The sequence below is a fragment of the Myodes glareolus genome, chromosome 5, assembly GCF_982192425.1.
Source record: "Myodes glareolus chromosome 5, mMyoGla1.1, whole genome shotgun sequence".
Taxonomy (NCBI): domain Eukaryota; kingdom Metazoa; phylum Chordata; class Mammalia; order Rodentia; family Cricetidae; genus Myodes; species Myodes glareolus.
Window position 1 is genome coordinate 76,944,666 of NC_142030.1, and position 23,612 is coordinate 76,968,277.

General features: G+C 34.5%; 1 long non-coding RNA gene across 1 annotated transcript; it reads right to left on the bottom strand.

Annotated features, from left to right (window-relative positions):
* Positions 1 to 829: 829 nt before the first annotated feature.
* LOC125398337 (uncharacterized) lies at positions 830 to 9,019 on the bottom strand. Its single transcript, XR_007231361.3, has 2 exons — positions 8,294 to 9,019; positions 830 to 1,265 (listed from the first exon to the last, which is right to left on the bottom strand). It is a non-coding gene; the product is annotated as an uncharacterized LOC125398337 (long non-coding RNA).
* Between the last annotated feature and the right edge of the window lie 14,593 nt (positions 9,020 to 23,612).

Below are 23,612 nucleotides of genomic sequence, written 5' to 3' on the forward strand. Positions count from 1 at the left end.
TAAAAGTAGGGCAAGGGAGATAGGGAGGATAGAATGGCAAGGGGATGGATAAAGTAGAGTATAATCATTATTGTGAAAATTCCATATAAAAGCCTACTATTTTGTAAAAAAATGCAAAAGCATTAAAAATAGGATATTTGTGTAATCATTAAAAAGCAAGCAAATTTATGCTTAATGTTTATACACGTCTGAAAATGTGTGAATTCCTTAAGGTGTATTAGTTAACTAGAAAAGCCGCTCACTTAGGGGAATGTGTTAGGCAGCTTATAGCTTATTGAAGGGTATAAATTTGGGTGAAGAAAGTGCTATGCATTTTCTAACTGTAAAATTTATGTTGCAAACTTTCTTGTTTCCCTCATGTGTAACATAAAATAAAGTGAAACATAGTTGTACTCATTTGACTCTTAAGAACTTGGGTGTGTTGATTTGGATTTTTAATAGATTCTTATTTTCCAATTGTCATACTAGACTTGGCCAATGAAAAATATTTGTATGAATTAAGAGGTAAAATAATTAAAAGCAAACCTTCATTTTTTTTTCCTGTAGAGACAGTCCCATATAGACAAAACAGAATCTAGAAAAGCTCAGTGCATCATTTCAAATACCCAGGGACCTATCTCTGTGGCTGTTCCATACAAAGACAAATAGTGAGATTGTCATGTAGATGCTTCAAGCACTGCAGCAGGTCCTAAGCCAGGAATGCAGAACTTCTGACTGAGATATCTTATAGCATTCTGGAAATTTACATAGATACCATATTCTTTATGTCCAGTCTTTGCATTAAGCACAGTAATCACTGAAAAAATGCATAAGTATGCACCCAGTGTCATAGTTCTTAAATGGAGTTATTTATTTTCCAGTTTATTATAATAGATTTCAGGAAAACATTTGACATCATGTGCACATATGTAAACAATGAATTTGCATGAATGGAGTAAGAAACTGACACCTGGGTTCAATACCAAGGAAGAAGAAATAGCACAATGAAAAATTGAGCTAATCTATCTTAGTTTCCTTTGACGATTTTTTAAAAATACAATGCTGTAAAACACTATTAAATATAGCAGAGAAAATGAATGGCATAATTTTCACTCAGAAACATCTAGATTTCAGCCAGGGTTTAGAGCATCCCACATCAGTTGCATGGAACAACTTCACTGAGTACTTGTAACATTCGGTGCCATTTGTTTCCATAAAAATCAGTACACAAATGTAAAGCCAGATTCTTCTTAGATCTCTCCAGCAAACAAGGAAGGAAAAAAAACCTACAAAAAATATGAAGAGGATATGAAGGGATTTAGACTAAATAAGACAGTTAAAAATATCTTACACCACCTAATGCCCATATTGACTATTAAGCAACAGTAATCAAAATAATATAGTATTGTTGTGAAATCTAAAAGGTAGACACAAGTGACTATAAAGAAAAATAATAATGCACAACCAAAGGACTTAAGTGTTGAAAATACATTAAAGATCAACAAAACACTTGAAGGAAAATGAAATCATAATTATTATCATTAGTTAATAAGGGATTGCAAAGTTAAATCATTATGAAATACAGCTTTTATCTAATGGTACAGCTTCATTTGGAAACCACTTAAACCAAATTTCTATAAAACTATGAAGCTATATTGTTTTGTTCTCTGTAGATTAGGCACAATGCAATTACACTATTAAAATGTGTTTTTAGATAAATACAGTTCACCAGCCAAGGAGTTTGTAATTATAATGAGGATTAAAGTTATTGATATAATGAGAATTTTCTTTGTCCCCCAAATGATCTATGCCAGTCTGTGGGGCTGAAATACAAAGGAAATCTACTAACATGTCACACGCTCTGAAAAATTAAAAGTAAGACTGATTACTACAGGCATATTGGCCATCACACCCACAGAGACATAACGGGTGACAACAGTGTCATATGTTATGGAGAACACCGAGAATCTCTTGTATGAACATGACATTGCTATCCCCTCTACAGGTAAGACTAAATTCTTACACAAATTTTATTGTGTGGTTTTTGTTTACAGGGAACAGGAGGTGTTTCCCAGGGCCATTTCCGGGTCTTAGACACACATTTATTTTGTTCATAAACTTTTCTGCTAACATAAGAATGTGTCTATACATTGTTTTGCGGTTCTGTGTAGCTAAAAAGCATATCACTACTTCAAATTGTGGAGTACATTATATTGATTGTTGAATATAAATGTTCTTAATCTGAAAAATAATTTCAATCTTGATTCTGGGCTCTATTAAAGACTTCTGAGCTGTAAACAATTAATTCACCTGAATTGTCACCGGGAACCTTCTATCATTAGGGGCACTAAGCACTTAAGTCCAAATGTTATATATGACATCAGGCTTGACCACATAGACCCACAAGTTAGTGGCATCAGCAAATGCCTCAGATATTAAAGGGACATATCAAGGTGATACTTGTCTTTCTTGTCAAAATTATAGACATACAGCAAATTCTGTTTTGTCTTGTAAATCAATAAAGGAATATACATTATAACTGTGATCTCAAGCTGTGTATTTGCAGTAAATGTATAGCGCAGAAAGATCAATGTATCAGGAGATGACTACCAAATGAGCAGGCAGTTTGTCATAGTTACAATTCCCAAGAGGAAGCATTTCATACCATAGTCTCCACACGGAAGTGAAAAGGTTGATCAACTTGCAAATGGAGGAAAAAGAGAAATTGTAAGAAATAACTATGAATGATACGGTGAAAGGAGAGAAGCGGGTTTTAAGATTAAGGAATTTCTGCACCATTAAGGGCAATGGGGCTGTTCTTAGTTATTTAACATCTGGTCCTGTGCTGACTGGGGCAGGAATACCGTACTAAAGACTTTGAGAGCACAATGCAGAAATATGGAATATGCACGCTGACTGGTTTGAGATATATTAACCTTTTCTCTTTGGGGAGTCCTCCTCCCAAGAACATTGTGTGTTGAACCAAAAAAAAAAAAAAAGAGACAGTAACACAACACAATAGGTTTATGAACGACTTACCCAGCAGATGGTCTATGGCATGTTTAAAGAGTTACTACTGTATAGCTCTTTCCTTTATACTGAAACATTGTCTCATAGTGGAGGAAGTAGAATCAGGAAACTTATACAAAAGTCATAACACTCATGGGGTCCTCCAAAAGGTTATTTATCTTCAATTGCTATATAGAGAAAGGAGACTCTTTTTGGTGTAGCTTTTAAAAGACTTTGTAATTTAAATTTAATGAATAATCACCCACCTTATTAGGGGTGACCCTGCAATTGTATCATAAAGTTTCTAGATATACCTGTGCTTCTGGAAGTAACCACAATATGCTATTGGTTCACTAACCTGGACTTAGATGAAACCTCGGACTTGGGCTGTTAGTACCCATGGGAAGTGAAAAGGTATTTCTATGCACGTCCAATGCGCAATGGCACAGCAGAGTCCAATATAAGACAATGAAGCATGATGCATATATCTTCATATGCCAAAACTGTATATGAATCTGGGTCTTCTCTTGGTAGGCAATCCAAACAAGGCTCTAAAAAGTCTTGTAGAGGGGAATCCCATAGTACTTCTTTTCGAGAGTTGCTCCTGGTTGTTACTTAAGTAGAAAAAAGATATTAGCTGTTATAGTATTAAAAGAAACCATGCAGGGGTTGGAGAGATGGCTCAGTGGTTAAGAGCATTGCCTGCTCTTCCAAAGGTCCTGAGTTCAATTCCTGGCAGCAACATAGTGCTCACAATCATCTGTAATGAGGTCTGGTGCCCTCTTCTGGCCTACAGGCATACAAACAGACAGAATATTGTATACATAATAAATAAATATATATTTTTTAAAAAAAGAAACTATGTAAGCTGCCAAGAGAGAAAAACAATCAATGGTCTTATCAAGTTGCAATGCTTATGAATGACAAGGACTCTTAAATGTGCAATAGTGACTCAGCTTGATATGACCATTGAAAAGCAATCAATAGTCTTATCCAATTGTGATGCCTATGAAATGTAGCAATGTCCTCTTAAAAGTACAAAGGTAGCTCTTAAATGCTGGTTGCATCCAACAACCACATGATTGCATTTAAGGTTCACACTGTAGGAGTAACTCATTCTTGTCCCTTTATTCATGGTTGATGAGATGATAGAAGTTAAAGGAGTACTCACTACTGCCATTTTCTTAAACCAATATAATAGCTACATCCAAAATTTATTTCCTTAAAACCACATATCTGAAATATTTTCTTAAAGCTATCCATCTTAAATTTATCTCTGTACATTTAGAGAACATAACTAACATGACTACAAGTCTGACAATTACAAGTGACTATTAATTTTCAACTTTTAATTACACATTATAATTTTTAAATAAGCTATGTAAGCATAATCCTGTAAACAAGAGTATACATATACACAGTGTAACAAAATCGGCCTTAAATCTGTATCAATAGATCAAGATTCATACCAATTCAAAGTTTTCAACTCTTTATCAACCCATAAACATAGAAATTTGTAACACAATAAAATGTTTAAATTTTATTAAAAATAAACATTAAATAAAATTATATAAGAGATCCATGAATTTACCAGTCTGTTGGTTATTTCTTCTTTTTAAAAAAATAAAATTCAGAGATTTGGCAAAGGTAATTATATAAACCTGGTTAGTCATCGTCATCAACTTAGACCATGAAACCCAACATGGACAAGTTCAACAGAATGGCTATATACGGGCTACCCATGCATGCATCAGCATTGTCAGGGCATAAATTTTAATAAATTTCAATTATATAAACATATGGTCAGGAAGGACTTGCAAGAAACTCATTTACAGTTTTACAAATTAATGACAAGAGGGTCTAGTAAAGGAATACATTGTAGAGTGTTGTAAGAGGTGGGGGCTGCTGTTTGTCCCACCTGAATCCCGGCCACCCGGCTATCTTAACACTGCCTGCTCATTAGCTCTAGCCTCTTATTGGCTAACTGTTACATCTTGATTATGAGCAATGAAAGCAACACAAAAAATGAAGACCCTCCTACACCAGTAGAAAACTTAGCAACAGTCAGAACAAATAGGCAATTTACTCAGGAGATCTTGTCTTTTTCTACTTCCCATGTGTATTATTTCTATGCATGTCTTAACTCTTAACAATCATTGGAACTCTGTGACATGCCTACATAGTGAATTCCAGGGAAGCAAAGATGACATAGTACAGCTTCTCCAAAACAAACAAACAAATAAACAAACAAATTTCTAGCTCCTTCTGAGTGTCTTTCCCATTAGAACAAAACAAAACAAGCCATGGAAAATTTTATTTGCCCCAGGTTACCACCATTTTCTTTCTTTGTGACTATGTCTGCTATAAGGCATCAGTACCTACTTAAATTGAACTCTGCTCACTCTGATTAATCTCCTGCTATAACAATAATCAGCGAGGAGATAGAAGTACTGCAGTATTGTGGACTTATAGAATGGATTAAAATCTTTACAAAAAGGTGGGCATGTTCCAATGAAGAAAAGGAGTCCTCATTAATGAACTTCATAGTTGCTTTAGGAAATAACAAATTGGCTAGACTGAAGAGAAAAAGACATAGATTTAAAAGAAACACACATTTAAATATTAGAAAAATCCTAGTTATTTTTAAACTATGGTAATTTTCAATTTTAAAAATACTATAATACCAAAGCTACTGTATTAGTCCCTGTTCTCTAGACTCACTTATGAATGAATGAATATCTCTCTGTCTCTGTCTCTCTTTCTCTCACTATCTCCCCCCACACATATACACACATACATACACAATTGGAATTTATTGGAATGACTTAAAGGCTGTAGTCCAACAATGGCTGGCTGTGAATAAAATGTCCAATAATCCATTAGTCGCTGAGTCCCATAGGTCTAGGTGTCCTAGCTGATCTTCTGTATAGGATGGAATCCCTTTTGGAATTCAGAAGAAATAAACTTCAATGCCAGTGAAGAAAATGGATGCCCTAATAAGGTCAGGGCAAGCTGTTGAAGAACACACAGAGTCCCTTCCTTTTCCCATTGTCATTCAAGCAGAAGGTGTGGTCATTCAGCCACAAGATCTAGATTAAAGGCGTGTATCCCTAACTTCAAGATCCAAATCAGAGATCTGTTGTCTTCTTGCTTCAAGATTCAGAGCACAAATAAGCCCTCTATTTCTGAATTATTGTTCTTTCCAGATATAGTCAATTTGACAACCATGAATAGTAATCACAGCTACCAATATGATTTTTAAGTTTAAAGATTAAAATGATCAAGTTTATGTGCTAAAATATCTTCATTTGGAGTTAGATCAAACAAGCATAAAAGATGAATGTTATTAGTTAACTAAAATTGATAATTTTGATTCCATTCCATCTTCAAATGGAATTTCTCTACTTCTCATTTGCCTAAACTGCTATCTAGGAAGCAGTCTTCCTAACATCTGTAAGGCAGTGTCATTTTAAAACCTGCCCTAAATTCAAATGCCATAAAAATACATAAACAGGATCATTTCAATCTTCAAATTACTTTTAATGAACTTGACAGCTTTAACAAATGTGCCTGCTAAAATAGTCTCTTTCAAGTTCTAAAACATATTTTTCAGCAAGAAAACCTATTGAACAAAAAATTAGTGTGGGTAAATGCTCAAGGTCATTAATTTATCTCACTGTGTATCTCAACAACTTAAGATGCTGTAATATGATTGCATTGAAGATCCAGCAGGCATAGCATTTATCCTGAAGCATGGGATTCACAGTTCTTAAGGTACTTGAAACTTTCACAAAGTTTTATGTATTTTTGAAAATTACTCTTTACAGCATTTTAGGCTGTCTCTAAATGATATATTACCCAATTTAATAAAAAAAATCCTGGGTTAAGATGTGAATAAGGCTCCCAATAACCACCTGGAAGAAGTTAATACTTATTGTTTTTCTGCTATGGCAATGTTTATTCAATAGCTATAGACACACAGTCCTTGATAATAGAGCTGTAAACTGTGCATGGGTTCAACGTTATGATGTTCTTGTGCCATAACGATGCAGTTACTGTCACTGCTAAATACCTAACCTATGAAAGACAGAAACAACGATGGAGTTTGCATTCATATATTGTAGAGTGTCAGCAAGCCTCTGCCGACAAACTGATTGTACATTCCGTTATCATAATGTTGGTAATGATTTGTTCTTACAGATGAGCACATGTTCCTTAATGCCCACAATATTTTCTCACAGCACCACAATCCATAGACTTAAAAAAAAACTACTATGCCCATTGTCACAATATTCCAATAAGACACTACCACAGGAAACTTGTGGTATGATCAAATTGCTGCAATTGACTCTCAACTACAAATTTCCTGATAAAACTATGTTTTACCAATGAAAAGATATGTTTGTGGAAACTATTGGATGTCTTAATATAGTGAATTTATGAGGACATCTCAAAGAAAACTATCATTTGTGGCCAAGAAGCCATCTTGAAGACAACACTTACACCTTTTTAACACAGTAAAACATGTTTGGTAATATTTCTTTTGTGACTAAAGCACATGGTTTGAACAAGTTGACGGTAACTCTCACTTAAGATCAAATTACCTGCTAAACGGCTTGTTTTCCCTCTGTCCTTATAATATTGTACTCAATAAATTAATTCTATTCCCAAAGGAGAAATGTTTCCACCAGGAAACATGGTCATGGTTGCATTAAATTGGATGTCCGGATTGCTCTTGGACATTTTGGTACCATCATGCTGCTAAATCAGCAGGAAGTAAAAAGGGGTTCCTGCAGAAGCTAAAGTAATTGATCAATCACCTTCAGAGCTCATTGATTCAATCCTAGCAGCTGGTCAAATTGCCTTTCAGCAGTGAGGATTCTACTAGTTCTGTCATTTATTCAGTGCTCTCCTTTTAACAGATAGACTGCCATTTTGAGTCAATATGGACCATACATGTTTTACTGCTTTGAACAGATGTTAAGGAGTTGATTTTTGCCTCGTAGAGAGAAGATTAGCCAAAATTAGAAGTGGGGATGTTCCGTTTGAGGATGATGTGGCATTAGTTAACTAATGCCAGTATAATCTCTTTAGTTCCTGCATCCAGATCCAAGAAAATATACCATGCTGATATACAAAAGGGATCTTTATAATTCTTAAAACTAAACGTCATTATAAATCTTGAAAATTCAGAAACATATGAAGGAGATAATTTCTGGAAAAATGGCATTATACTTTCTATCACTGAAACTAAATGCCTGATATAATCAAGTACCATCAGTAAGATAGAATTTTGCTTACTCACAGGTTCAGGAAGTTTCCTTCACAGTTGTTTGGTGCCACTTGCTTTATGTTTGGTGTAGCATGCCACGTAGCAGTGTCTTCCACTCATTGATGACAATAAGCAGACAGAAGAAAGAGCTCAGGAATGATTAGAACAGTCAAAAATGTGTTACTCCTTCCTCCCACCAATAACAGCCTTTATGTTTAGTGATCACATCTTACAAAAATAATGCTATCATATGGAATGTTTCATACTGATACCTGAGCAACTTAGTTGTATAAACATGATGGCAATATTATTTAACATTTTAAAAGAGAGCTATTTTTCAATTTTAGCCTTTATAAACACTAAAACATGCCTGGATACTCAAAGTTTCTTTTTTAAAAAAAAAAAAAAAAAACCCTATCTTTTCTCATTTTGCATACCAATCCCAGTTCCTACTACCTCTTCTCCTCTGGATCACCCCACCTTACCCCCACATCCCATCCCCCATCGACTCTTCCAAGAGGGGAAGGCTTTGGGGAGTCAACAAATTCTAGCACATTGCTTTGAGGCAGGACCAATGTGCTTCCCACTATATCTAGGCTGATCAAAGTATTCCTCCAAAGAGAATGGGTTTCAAAAAGACAGTACAAGTGGCAGGGATAAATTCTGGTTTCATTGCAAGTGGCCCTACAATCTGCTTCAGCCATATTACTGTTACCCACATTCAGAGGGCCTAGTTCGATCCTATGCTGGTTCTCTCAGTGCCAGGCCATAGTTGGTGTGCTCCCATTAGCTCACAAAAGCTGTTTCAGTGGGTATCGCCATCATAGTCTTGACCTCTTTGCTCATATTCTCACTCTGCTCACTCTTTTACTGGACTTTGGAAGCTCAGCACATTGCTCCATTGTGGATCACTGTCTCTATTTCCATCACTTGCTGAATGAAGGTTCTATTATGACATTTAAGATAGTCATCAATCTGACTATTGGACATAGCCTGGTCAGGCATTCTCTTCACTATTGCTTAGGGTCTTAGCTATGATCATCCTTGTGACTTCCTGGGAATTTCTCTAGTGCCAGGTTTCTTACTAGTCCTAGAGTGGCTTCCTCAACCAAGATATCTCTTTTCTTGCTCTCCGTCTTTGTCCTTTCCCATCTCGACTCTCCCATTTCCTCAAGTTCTCTTTCCTCCTCCCTTTCTCCCTTTCTCTTCCCCTTCCATCCTTCCTTCTCCCCCACTCCCATGCTCCCAATTTTTTCAGGAGATCTTGTCAGGGAAAGATCAGGGAGATCTTTCCCCTTCCCAGTGAAATTCTCTTTATTACTTGGCTTCTCGGCGGACTTGAATCATAGGCACGTTATCCTTTTCTTTACAGATAGTATCCACGTATGAGTGAGTCCAGACCATGCTCATCTTTCTGGGTTACCTCACTCGAGATGGTTTTATCTAGTTCCATAATTTGCATGAAAATATCAAGATGTCATTGATTTTATTGCTGAGTAGTACTCTATTGTGTAAATGTACCACATTTTCTTTATCTGTTCTTCTGTTTGGGAGCATCTGGGCATCTAGGTTGTTTCTAGGTTTCAGCTATTACAAATAATGCTGCTATGAATGTAGTTGAACTAATGTCCTTGTACTATGATTGAGAATCCTTTGGGTTTATGCCCAAGAGTGGTATTGCTGAGTACTGAGTTAGGTTAATTTCTAATTTTCTGAGAAATCGTGATATTGATTTTCAAAGTCATTGTACAAGTTTGCATTATCACCAACAAAGGAGGAGTGTTCCTCTTTCTCTGCATCTTCTCCAGCATAAGCTATTGTTGGTGTTTTTTGATATTAGCCATTCTAACTGGTGTAAGATGCTATCTCGGAATCGTTTTGATTTGCATTTTTCTGATTGCTAAGAATGTTGAACATTTCCTTAAGTGAGACTCAAAATTTCTAATGACTATGAAATCACAAGAATAATATTACTTTTAAGACACTATTCATATATTTTACTACTTTTACAGTTTGTTTTTAAATTCTTCCATTTGTTAGTCTTCTTAAATTTTACAACTATTCATATATTTCCAAAATTTCAAGTACGCTGCAAACTGTTCTGTTATAACACGTCATATTAACAAGCAATCTCTATAGAATATGGTGCTGATTTTTTAAAATTTTCAATCTGTAGGCCAATTTTTGTAATACTTTTTAATATTGTATATTTAAAAATTCATGAAATTTATTTTAATTGCAATTACTTATCAAGACCTGTAGGTATAAAAATATCTTCCACAAAAAAGATAAAAAATGCTGTCATGGTAAACAATGAATAAATTATATAGTTCCAAGCTTTTTACCTCCTTCTATATTCTTCGTTGGAATTGTTTCTCACATGTGTGATATTATATTTAATGAATATTATTTATTTCAGTTTGCTAATTCAAATAATATAAACTTTAATAATATCTTTGTACAGAATAATTGAAGGATGTTATATGCAGTACTCTATAATTTAGAACAAGTTAGGAATAATGCAGTTAAGACTTATAGAACAATGTAAAATACTTTAAACATCACCAATATACATGATATTATTAGAATCATCAAGAATCACAGATTCCTTACAATATTCCGCTCTTCTCCAGGATTACTACTATTCATCACAGATAAGTAAAAAAAAATTTTAAAAAATTATTTATAATATTTATAAATAAATTGTTCTTTCATCAAGCCTTTACATTATATAAAATACTATATAGTATTATTTGACACTTTCAATTTTGTTCTTCCCCATAATCATTATTTTTTCCTATTCATTATTATAATTTTGAGACTTAAATATGAATATAAATAGCAATACAAATATTGATTTTCAAAAAATGCGAACAATTACAAGCTTATTTTGTTTTAGTGCTATATTCCAAGCTTCAGGTATGATCTTTTTTGTTTCGAAGCATTATGAAAAAAGATGTTGCTTTTTCCAGAAATTGAAATACTTGAAATTCTGAAAATCATATCCTGTCTTCTAGGTGCTTTGTGAAACAGTTCTTCTTGTATTGTGTACTCTCAATATAGAAGTACACTTTTGGAAGACAATTCCACATTATTGAGCCAGGATTTCAGTACAAGAAAACTACTCGATGAAAACATGTCCTTAACTTCAGTTGTCTAGCCATGTTTCCACCCCTTCCTTACTAGATCTCCCTGTTCCAGTTCCCCTATCCACAAGAAACTATCCTAATTTTCGTTTTGTAGGGAGATCTGTCATTTACTCTAAACACAACGTCTGTCGTTCTACAGACTATAGTATAGCTAACATTGATTAATAATTAATGTATGAATATAAGTGAATACAACCAGTGTCATTCTGGTTCTGGGTTATCTCTCTCGGAATGAATTGTTCTAGTTCAATATATTTATCTAGGAATTTTACAATTTTATTTTTTAACAGCTGAATCACACTCCATTCAATAAATGTAACACATTATCTTTAAGGACAATCTAGGTTGTTTCCAAATTTTAAAATGTTTTAAACCTTATTTTTGTTTTATGTGAATGGGTATTATGTCTACATGTGTTACTCTATACAACGTGTGTGTTGGAACCTCTGAGACTGGAGTTAAGACAGTAGTGAGCTGTCATTTAGGTGCTGGGCACTGAACCCACATCCTCTGAAAGAGCAACGAGTCCTCTTAACCCCTGAGCTATCTTCTAAGCTCAAAGTGAATCTTTGTGTGATTGCTTTTGTCATCTTTATCCCAAACATCCATGTCTTCATAAACAGCATATCCTCAAAATGGTTCACATCAAAACTAGTATATAAAAGATGTAATTAAAGATCTGCTATGCATTGCATCCAATAAACTATAACATACCATCTTTTGAGATTCCTTCCCATACTCAATGAAATAGTCTCCATTTATAGGTTTCAATTATCGGCATTGAGATGTCAGATATTATTGACGGACTCCAGGATTCTCCCTTAGGGTCTTTTGTCTAAGCTGTGTGGTGGATATTTCTCATGGCAAAAAATAAATATTTTGTTATTGTATTTCAAATATTAACCCCAGTCTTAAAAGTAGATTTGGTGATAATGCTTGGACTTTTTTTTTCATTTTTAGTCTCTGTCTAAACCTCTTCCACTCTCTAGTCTTTTTTTCTCTCACTCTTTTAACCTGACCTCCCTCTCTCATATTCCAGAATAGTTTCTATCAGTGATCTGCTATTCGATTCATCTTCTAGTTCCTAGCCAACCTCCTTATCATTCATAACAGGCCTTGTCACAGGTCACCTGATAGCTCTCCTTTAAAGTCTACTAATGGCCAAATGCACACTTATATGGGTTATGTATAATCATTACAACACACTCACATGCAAATAGTTAAACTTTGGGGGGTGTACAGTGGCTTGGTTTGTTAGAAATTTATCTCTTTCTATATTCTAGATTGGCCTCCCGTGTGCTGTCTGGTTTAGTGTGGCCTTAAACTAGCAATGAGCTTGCTTAGACTCCTAACTGATAGAATTATACACAACCATCAAGACTGTTTAAGTTATTTATAACTCAATGAAGTAATAAGACTAGAAACTAGACATTTATTGAACTACAGATAATTTGTTCCTTAAAATTTAAGAAGAATTGGAAAATAAATTATTAATAACAAAGGAATTAAATTTTAAATAGTTGTTCAGAATTAAGATGCAAAATACCAAGAACCCTAAGGATGGTTCACATCTTCAAACCTGCATAATAGAAAGGCAAATAAAATATTAGCATAGGTAATGCAAGTCATTTTAGGCAGATTTTCGTAGTGAAAAGCTTTTCAGAGGTTATTCCTAATAGACCCTGATTATTTAAGCAAGAATTGAAATATTCCATGCTAAATAGATAATAAGCTGAGGAGTAAGGTGCTCCTGACTGAAACCTTGCCCTTAAGAGGAATGTAATACTGAATTGAGAACAGAAGTAGCACTTATACCTTAATATTTTCATAAATGACAACTAAAGATTAATGTACTTAAAATAGAGATAATGTAACATGAGGGGCCTGTTTGTAGGGGGTTTTTCTGTCCTGCCCAGCCCCCCAGCTATTTAGTCCCAGAGAAAAATCACACAAAGGACTCTGTAAGTTATAATGCTGATTGGCCCATTAGGTCAGGCTTCCCACTGGCTAACTCTCATATCTTGATTAAGCCATTTTTCTGATCTATGTTAGCCATGTGGCTCAGTACCTTTTTCAGTGGGTCAGCTCACATCCTGCCACTTTGGTGATCTGGGCAGGAGTGGGAGGAATCAACTTCCTCCTCCCCAGAATTCTCCTGCTCTCCTTGCATCATTTCCACTTCCTATCTGGTTCTCCCACCTACACCTTCTGCCTGGCCAATCAGCGTTTATTTAAAACATGATTGACAGAATACAGACAATTCTCCTGCACCAAGATAAGGAAAATTTTAAAACATGAGAACAATATGATTTCAATATTCTATATTTATTTATTATTAATTTATTATTAATATAAAGTAATAACGTATTATTAATTTATTATTAATAAAAACAGAAAGGAATTTTTAAATGAGACATATGGAACCAGTATAAATCAACATACTAAAATTATTTGAGTCTCTCTATGTCTGTGTGTGTGGTTTCTTCTTTGTTTCTTTATTGCTAATTAAGGATCAATAAAAGGAAAACTATTTTTGCTATATCAGTTATTTCTGTAAGTTATATTATATAACCAGTAGTAAAAATATGTTTATATGTGTCATATATTATAGATGGCTTTTAAATATTGCCGAAAATATCCCAGTGAGATCTCAGTGGTCAAAAAGTGATCAAATGTACTTTTTAGGAGAAACAGCAAAACTGAGAAAACACATGATTTAAAAAAAAAAACAAATCTGAGTGTAGAGAGTGAATCAGGTTCTTAGAAAGTGAAGTTCTAAGTGAGTATTAGTTGTTTGACATGAGCCATGTCAGGTAATTTGGGGAAGAAGGCCTCAGACCCATTGGAAATTGGTTGAGCCTTCCCCAACTTTATGTTCAGAGGAATCTGTAGAGCTGTCCTCTGGTCTGAATGTGAATTTCAGCAGTGTGTGGAACTAGGAGTGTTTATGAACAATTGTCCAGTGCACGGGAAAGCAACCAAACATGGTTTGCTCGTTTAGAATGACTGTGACCTGAGACTTCTCATCAATAAGGACATCCTCTCAAGACTATTTAACCTCTACCCCTGCATACACTATAGATATACTGAAGTTCTAGGTTGGTGTACAGGTGATGGAACGTGATTATCCTATCATTCATAGCCTACCTTCCCACACCTTTCCTCGACATGTCTGTATGTTATCTTTTCTTGATTCCTTCATAACCACAGAGAGATTTCTGGACACAAGCCATCTGAGATGCAGAGGCTGTTCAGTACCCAGTATTTGTAACATTCTGTATCTGACTCATTTATCATAAATATGTAACTTTAATATGAAGAAAGCATAACAGTCTATTTCCTGATGGCAGATAGGAAATAAATTAATAAAAATCAAAAACAGAAAATAATTTCATCATACACAATGATAAGGCCAGTAGCACTTTATAAGTAAGAGAAGAAATGCACATTATAATTTTCTAAATTTTTTATCATTTAGAACTGTATGAATAGACAAATTTACTCAAATATTTATATAAATTTATTCTTAAATTTGTTAGTTGGTGTAAATTATTTAAACTGTTCCCTAAAAGTTGTTAAACATACAGGCCCAGAAAGTTGTTCTTTTTTTTTTCCCCAGCAGTAAAAAACAATGACATCTTGACTTTTGCTTGCAAATGGATGGAAATAGAAAATGCTTTACTGAGTGAGGTAACCCAGACACAAAAGGAGGAATATGGTATGTACTCACTCATAAGTGGATTCTAGCCATAATTAAAGGTCTTTGAGCCTGTAATTTGTGACCCTAGAGAAGCTAAATAAGAAGGTGAACCTGAAGAAAATCATATAGTTATCCTTCTGGATATTGGAAGTAGACAAGATAGCCAGGTAACCTTAGGTGCACGGCAGGTGGGGGGGAGTGGGAGGAAGGGAGGATGGTTAGAGAGAAGGGAGTAGGGGAGGATTGGGGAAAGCATGGGGGAATGGGATGGGGGGAGGGAGGAAGGATGGATAGAGGAGCAGGGAAGTATATATCTCAACTAAGGGAGCCATTTTAAGGTTTGCAAGAGACTTGATTCTAGAGGGGTTCCCAGGTCCAAGGAGAGATCCCCAGGTTGTTCCTTGTACAGTAGCGGAGAGGGTGCCTGAACTGGTCTTGGCCCATAACCATACTGATGAATATTTTGCACATCACCATAGAACCTTCATCTGGCAATGGGTAGAGATAGAGACAGAGACCCACATTGGAACACTGGACTTAACTCCCTACGTCCAAATGAGAAGCAGAAGGAGGGAGAACATGAACAAGGAAGTCAGGATCGCAAAGGGTGCGTTCACCCACTGATATAATGGGACTAATCTAATGAGAGTTCACCAAGGCCAGCAGTACTGGGTCTGAATGAGCATGCGATTAAACCAGATTCTCTGAATGTGGCTGACACGAGGACTGTCTCAGAAAGTTGTTCTGAGACATGAGTTTGTGGAAACAGGTAATATCGTGGAGAATAACTCAAGTTTTATTTTTAATTATGTTTTAGTTACTTCTTTAGCATCTGATTATGTTCATATTCATTTAGAGGTTCATAATAAACATTTTTTCTGTTCTGAATTTGCTAAGAGGTTTGTAAGAGCAAGAACTGAGGCACTAGAGTCTTTCAGAAAAGAAAATTATTAATTAAAAAAATTTCAGCATAAAATATTTAGAGTATATTCTTAAGAGATTGGGACCCAGCGTGATTCAAGCCAAGAAGCTTATGTTTTATTTGCAAAGATTTGTTATTTTTTAAATATTAATATAGTTATTTTCCATATTTTTTCAAAAATAGATCAGAGACAAGATCTCTCAAAGGGAAGCAAGAAACTTCTGAACTGTTAACAAAACTGCGATCACAAAATTCAAGGTGTTAACTCTGTCTTTGCTTAAAATTTTATAAATATGCATGAATGGGCAGACATAAAAGTGTTTACTAAGAATGATAACACTTGAATAGACTAATCAAGTACATTTTTTATGCTGAAAACATGAACAATCTTGTCCAATGGAGAATTTTTAGATAAATAAGTTATAAATGTCAATAACTTCATGATAATCTCACTCATTCCAGCTGAATTTAAGTTTGAATAATAGAATAATCTGAATTGGAAAGGTTGTTTCAAGAATATACTTTATAAATTCATGTACTTTAACAAATTACTTTTAAGTGTGTGCTCCTGATATCGTTTTCTTATTTTTATTAGAAATATGAATAAAATTGCTTTCTTACATTAAAATAATACCTATAATGCACATATAAACTTGAACCTTTTTGATTCTGCATGTGACTCTTTATGATAAAATATGCTTTGTTAATAGCACTTGTGTGGAGCATAATAAAATTACACTAATTATTGTAATTCACAGAAAAAAGTCTTTTTCTTCTATCAAATATAGAAATTTTATGAAGGCTTACTTCCACTATGTTTATAGAGAACATACTTGGATAACATCCCTGAATGAAGATATTGGTAAAAATTCTTTAAAATCAATGCTCATAGAAAAGTTTCTTTTCACATTTTTGTTAAAAAAACAAAGCTCTCTTTCTCTCTCTCTCTCTCTCTCTCTCTCTCTCTCTCCCTCTCTCTCTCTCTCACAGACACAGACACACACACACAAACACATATGTAAATTCTGTATCATGTCTGTTCTGAAAGTATAATTGTATGTGCGCTTATATATACATATATATATAATTATATATGTTATTTATATATAAACTAGTCCCTAAACAATAAACAAGATTTTGATTTATCTACAAGTATTTGAAGGTCAAAATTTTAAGTTAATAAATATTGCTCAAAATTAACTAGAAAACTTTTACCTCTAGAAATATCAATAAGTTAATTTGATTATTGAGGTGCCATGCTTTGAAAAAATTTCTCTAGGATCATTGTGTTATAAGTGTTACACTGTGTAATATGTGTTATAAGTTCATTTTTATTTTCAACAAAAGTGTTGTTGTTAGTCCAAGTCTCTGGCCTCCATCTTTGGAGGCCCTATCCCTGTGCCTGCCAAACCTTGACCCTTCTCTGTAGGAGGGTCAAGACAGCCCGCCAAATTCTTGACCACTCGCCTAGTCTATTTAAACTGCTCCCCTGGAAAGTCTCTCCATGGCCTTTTCTTTTTCTCTTGGGTGGTTGTGTCTGGGGCTTCCCAGTTACTCTCAGGGCCACCCAAGAGCATAAGAATCCCATTAAACATGGATATTCTTTAATTTGGCTTGTTGTGATTTGGCTTGATTGGGATTTTTGTGTCAGCAGGGAGCTCGTGTTAGGAATATTCCTAATAAAAAGCTTTTCCCATTACCAAAGTACCATTTCCAAAAGCTATGAAAGTCAGCTTTATCATATATTAAATGCAAAAATATAATTACCTTGTTAAACAATTAATACTGATGTTTCCAATGGTCAATAATGATAATTTAGGAATCATTCTAATTACAAGAAAAGGGAGCACACAGAAATTTGAATGTTTTTTGCCAACATTGACGTGTCATTCCTGATTGGAGCTGTCACTAACATGGACATTAAAGTCCTTATTAGAAAAAAAAATGTGGTACAGACATAAACAGAAAACTCTCAACAGGAAAATCTAAAATGATTGAAAGACACTTAAGGAAATGCTCAACATCCTTAGTTATCAGAGAAATGCAAATCAAAGAACCCTGAGATTCCATCTTACACCTGTCAGAGAGGCCAAGATCAAAAACACTGGTGACAATTTACCCTGGAGAGGTTATGAGGTAAAGGAAACACTATTTCATTGCTGGTGGGAGTGCAAGCTGATACAACCCCTTTGGATTTCAGTATGACAATTTCTCAGAAAATTAGGAATCAACCTTCATCAAGACCCAGCAATACCACTTTTGGGTATATAACCAAAAGATGCTCAATTGTGCCACAAGTACAAGTCATTCAGTTGTACAATAGCATATGAAAAATTAAGTGTCTTAGTAACCTATAATTTAGTAGTGACTGATGAAATATTTCTTTTAGCTTTCATGATATCAACAATTTTAAATTCCACATAACCAGTGACTTCTTAAAATAATTATCTTTCTGTCCCTGGCTTGCTTCACTTACTTATTATGTGTTTCCCAGTTCCACCTGTGACATCATAAGTTGTATAACCCCAATTTTGCATGGTTTTGAGACATCCCATCACGTTGGGAAGCGCATTGTTTGTATTCACTACCTTTTTATTTGTTAGTTACTGTGAATATGGCTATAATTTAGAAGCAATTACAGCAATTTCCTACACAAATTGATTTTATTTTCTTCAGATCATATAAGAATTAGTAAGATTATTTGCTTCATAGTTCTTTTTTTTGGTTTTGTTTTGTTTTGAAGAATTCCCAAATTGCTGTCACAAAGCATGCTTTGGTTTTCCTTAACAGTGATAATATACTGAAGCGCCACCTTCTTCACATCATTTTCTGCACTACTCTTTTAGATATTTGAAAATAGCCTTTATAGCTCTACTGTGACAGAATACCAGTGTGGATTTGATTCATTATTCCACAACATGTAAAGCATTTTTTGCAGTAATCTATTAAACTTTGCACACCTTCTCTTGAGTAAAGATCGTTAGATCAGTTTCCTACTTTGCCATGAGTTCGTTAGGTTTATCTTTTCCTTTGGGGTTGTGAGAATACTGCATACCTTTGCATGAATTATTCTCAGATTATAGTTTTCAGGTATTTCCCCACATTCTTCAGCATACCCTTACCCTTACCCCTTCCCTGCTTTCATTAAATTTATAATATTATTTGTCTATCTTGACTTGGTCCTTTGATCAGTTTAATGTCATGGTGTATTTCTATTGTTTTCTGTCAAAAGTTTCATAAATTCATATCTTATTTTTGAATGGCTAATACATTTAATCTTGAATATATATATGAATAGTGGTCTGGAATCTATTTTTCTATGTAAAACAGAAAGGAAATCATTAGCTACAAATGGAGACATATTCCATGTTCAAGACTGAAAGAATCATTTCTCAAGTCCATGTTACTGCATCTATAGGTAAAATTTCAATGAGCTTAACACCAAAGAAATATTGATAAAAACAAAATAAAGAAGTATTATAATATCCAAACTTAAAATATGCTACAAAGCTGCAGTTGTCCAGTAATCAAATTAGTATGGTGCCAGAATTAACTTGGGCATACAACACTGTAATAGAATAATGAGTCTAGAAGAAACTCAAGCATCCATGTACAGCTCCAATACTACAATTAGTAGTATTCACATTACATATGTTTTTGGACTTAGAGTTTAGGGTTATTACATTTTGTTATTTAATTTTGTATATTTCCAACTTTTATAGGAACAAATTCACTGTGTCCATTGCCATAACATTAATAATTAAAATATTATCTAGCATAATATAATTTCTCAAAATATTTAAGTAAATGAATTAACAAATTATTAATCTATAAAGTCTCAGATTTATAAAGATAAAAATTTATAAAAGCTATGTTTATCTCATCATAATTTTCTGAACTCCTTTTATCTATCATGTAAACAAATAGTTTAGAAAGTTTATTTATACTAAGTCAAATAAGCATTACACAAACACCAAATATTTCCTGATGTCTGTAGCAGCAGTAAAGGTGGGTTAATTTTAGTATTTAGTAGTAATTATTTTAATATTGTCATTAAGCATTAAGAATGTTTATTGTTTTAAGTTATTAGTGTTTAATAAATGACAATAACTCCATATTTCTCTTTTCTCTAGCATGAATAATAAAAACCCAGAAACAGATATTGGGGTTTAACCTGAAGATTAGAAAAACAAAGCAGTCAGCCACTGACTTTTACCTCTACCTCAGACCAAAAATGGGCAAGATCCTGTCTTCATAAAGACTGAAGACTCCATACCTCACACTCCACTGAGTTCTTGTCTCTTCTCCTTTATATTCATCTCTCTGCCCAGCTGTAACACAATTATCTCTACCTCCCTAGTGCTGGAATTAAAGGCATGTAATCCCAAGTGCCGGGATCATCTGTGTGTGAGCTGTTTCTCTTTTAGAGAGATTCAATCCTGTGTGGCCCAGGGTAGACTTGAACTCACAGAGATCCATCTCCTCTGTCTCCTGAGTCCTGGGAGTAAAAGAGTATGCTACTACTCCCTGAACTATATGGCTGGCTAGTATGGTTGATTTGCTCTCTGATCTTCGGGCAAGCATTACTTATTAAAACACAAACAATATATTACTGTACTCCTCTCCTCATCACTATATGCTAGCCTACACCTCTTGCAGAAATCTTCATTGTATAAGGTAGAATAAGATCCTGAGTCTCAGAGGCCAGACCAGCATCTTAAATTCCAGAGATTAGGCCAACTCCTTGAAAACTAAGTGGAAGTTTCCTACCTCACCAGAATCCAGGCCAGCAGCCTGAACTCTGGAGGAACCCAAAGCAAATCACAGGCCACACAAATAGCCAGAACTCCAACACTCTGTTGGACTAGAGGCCTTCCAGGACATCAGAAATCCAGCCACAAATACTGGCAAAAATTTTGATCAATGTCAGGCTCATTAACCCACTCTTACCAATGGACAGGTCTTTCAGACAGAAACTAAACAAAGTAATATTGGAACTAATAGATGCTGTAACTCAAACAGGCCTAATAGATAATCTCCAGAACATTTCACCCAAACAGAAAAGAATAGACCTTCTTCACACCACCTTATGGACCCTTCTCCAAAACTGACCACTTATTTGGTCACAAAACAAGTTTCAAAAAATACAAAAAAAAATGGATTAAGCGCTGTATCTTATCTGATCAACATGGATAAAAGTTTGAGTTCAACAACACAAACTACAGAAAATCTACAAACTCATGAAACCAAAAAAATTCTCAAATGAATTATCAATGGGTCAAGAAAGAAGAAAGAAATAAGTTAGAAGCTTCCTAGAATTCAATAAAAATTAATGTGCAAAATGCCCAAAATTATGGAACACAATGAAATTAGTGCAAGGTATTAAGTGTACGCACAAAGAACTTAGAGATATCCCATACTAGCTACTTAACAGCAGAACTGAAAGTTAGAACAAAAGGATACAAACACCACCAAAAAGAAAAGATGTCAGGAGATAAACTGAGGGCTAAAATTATGAACTAGAAACAAGAGAACAATACAAATAATCAATGAAACAGAGAATTGATTCTTTGAGACTGTACTCCACAAAATTGGAAGTCAGGAACAATACAAGGCTGCCTTTGCTCTCCATATCTCTTCAATATAGTACATGAAGTTCTAGCTACAGCAGTAAGACAAAGGGGATCAAGAAGATGCAACTTGGAGAGGAAGATGTCAAAGTATTATTATTACAGATTATATCATAGGATATACAAGTGACTTCCAAAATCCTACCAGGCACCTCCTACAGTTGAAAAACACCATAGTGAAGTGGCTAACAACAACAACAACAAAAACTCATAATACCTCCTACATACATATGATAAAATGGCTGAAAAAGAAATTAGAGACAAAATGCTTTAACATAGCCACACATAATATAAAATACTTTGAGACTCCATCAAAGCAAATGAAAGCCCTGTATGAAAAGAACTTCATGTTTTGGCTTTTGGAGAATGAAACTAGTGAAGTGTTCAGAAGAAAGAAAGATCTCCCATGCTTTTGGATAGTATTAACAATAAAACTGGCCATCTAGCTAAAAGCAATCGATAGTTTCAATTCAATCCCCATCCAAATACCAATGCAATTTTTTACATACCTTGAAAGAGCAATAGTCAACTTCATATGGAAAAGCAAAAAATCCAGGATGTCTAAAACAATCCTACACCTTAAAAGGACTTCCATAAGTAACACCATTTGTGATTTCATGTTCTACTATACAGATATAGCAAAACAAACAAACAAACAAAAAAAAGGCAAAAAAAATCAACTGCGTGGTATAAGCATAAAAACAGAAAGATGACTCAATAGAATCAAATTTAATACTCAGACTTATTTCCAGCCGACTATGGACCCTTGATTTTCAACAAAGATGTCAAACTTATATAATGGAGACAAGAAACCATCTTTAACAAATGGTGCTAATCTGATTGGATATGGGCAGCATAGAGATTCATATCTATCACAGGCACAAAGCTCAAATAATGTGGATCAAAGACTTTGACATATATCTAGATACGCTAAAATAGATGGAAGAGATAGTGGAAAACAGTCTTCAACACAATGCCCCAGGAGACAGCTTCCTGGATAGAATACCAATAATATAGGCACTAAGTTCAGCAATTAGTAAATGGAACATCAAAATGAAAAACTTCTGGAAGGCAATGGACACCATTAATAGGACAAAATGGCAGCCTACCGAATGGGCAAAGATCTTCACCAACTTCACATGTGACAGAGGGATGATATCCAAAAATATATGAAGACCTCAAGAGACTAGTAAATGAAAATGGAAAAAGTAAATTTAAAGTAAAGTAAATTTTAATTAAAAAGTGGGGTGCAGATCTAAACAGAATATTCTCAACAGAAGTATCTTAAATGACAGAGGAACACTTTTTTAAAAGAATGTTGAGCATCCTTAGACATCAGAGAAATGCAAATAAACTGAGATTCTGTCTCACACCAATCTGAATAAAATTAAAGCCACAAGTGAAAGTTCATGGTGGCAAGGGTGTGGAGCAAAGGAAGTACTCTTCCATTGTTGGAAATCAATATGATTGTTTCTCAGAGAATTGTAAATCAATATAGCCCAAGGCACATGTATACCAATCTTGGGCATTTACAAGATTGTAAATTACATTGATTGGTCTCAATCATACCATAAGGACACCTCATCAACTATGTTCATAGTAGTTTTATAAACAATACCCAGAAACTGGAAGCAGCCAGAATTCCCTCCACTGAAGAATGAACACAGAAAATGTGATATATACATACATATATACATATATATATATATATATATATATATATATGGAAGTATTACTCAACTTTTCAAAAGAGTTACAATATGAAAATTTTTCCCAATTGGATGGAACTAGAAAAGATCACCCTGAGTGATGTACCTCAGACCCATAAAGACAAACATGGTATGGACTCACTTATAAGTGGATATTAACTGTAAATCATTACCATGCAACAATCCACAGACCCAGAGAGGCTAGGTAAGAAGAAGAACCCCAAAGAAGAACTCATGGCCCT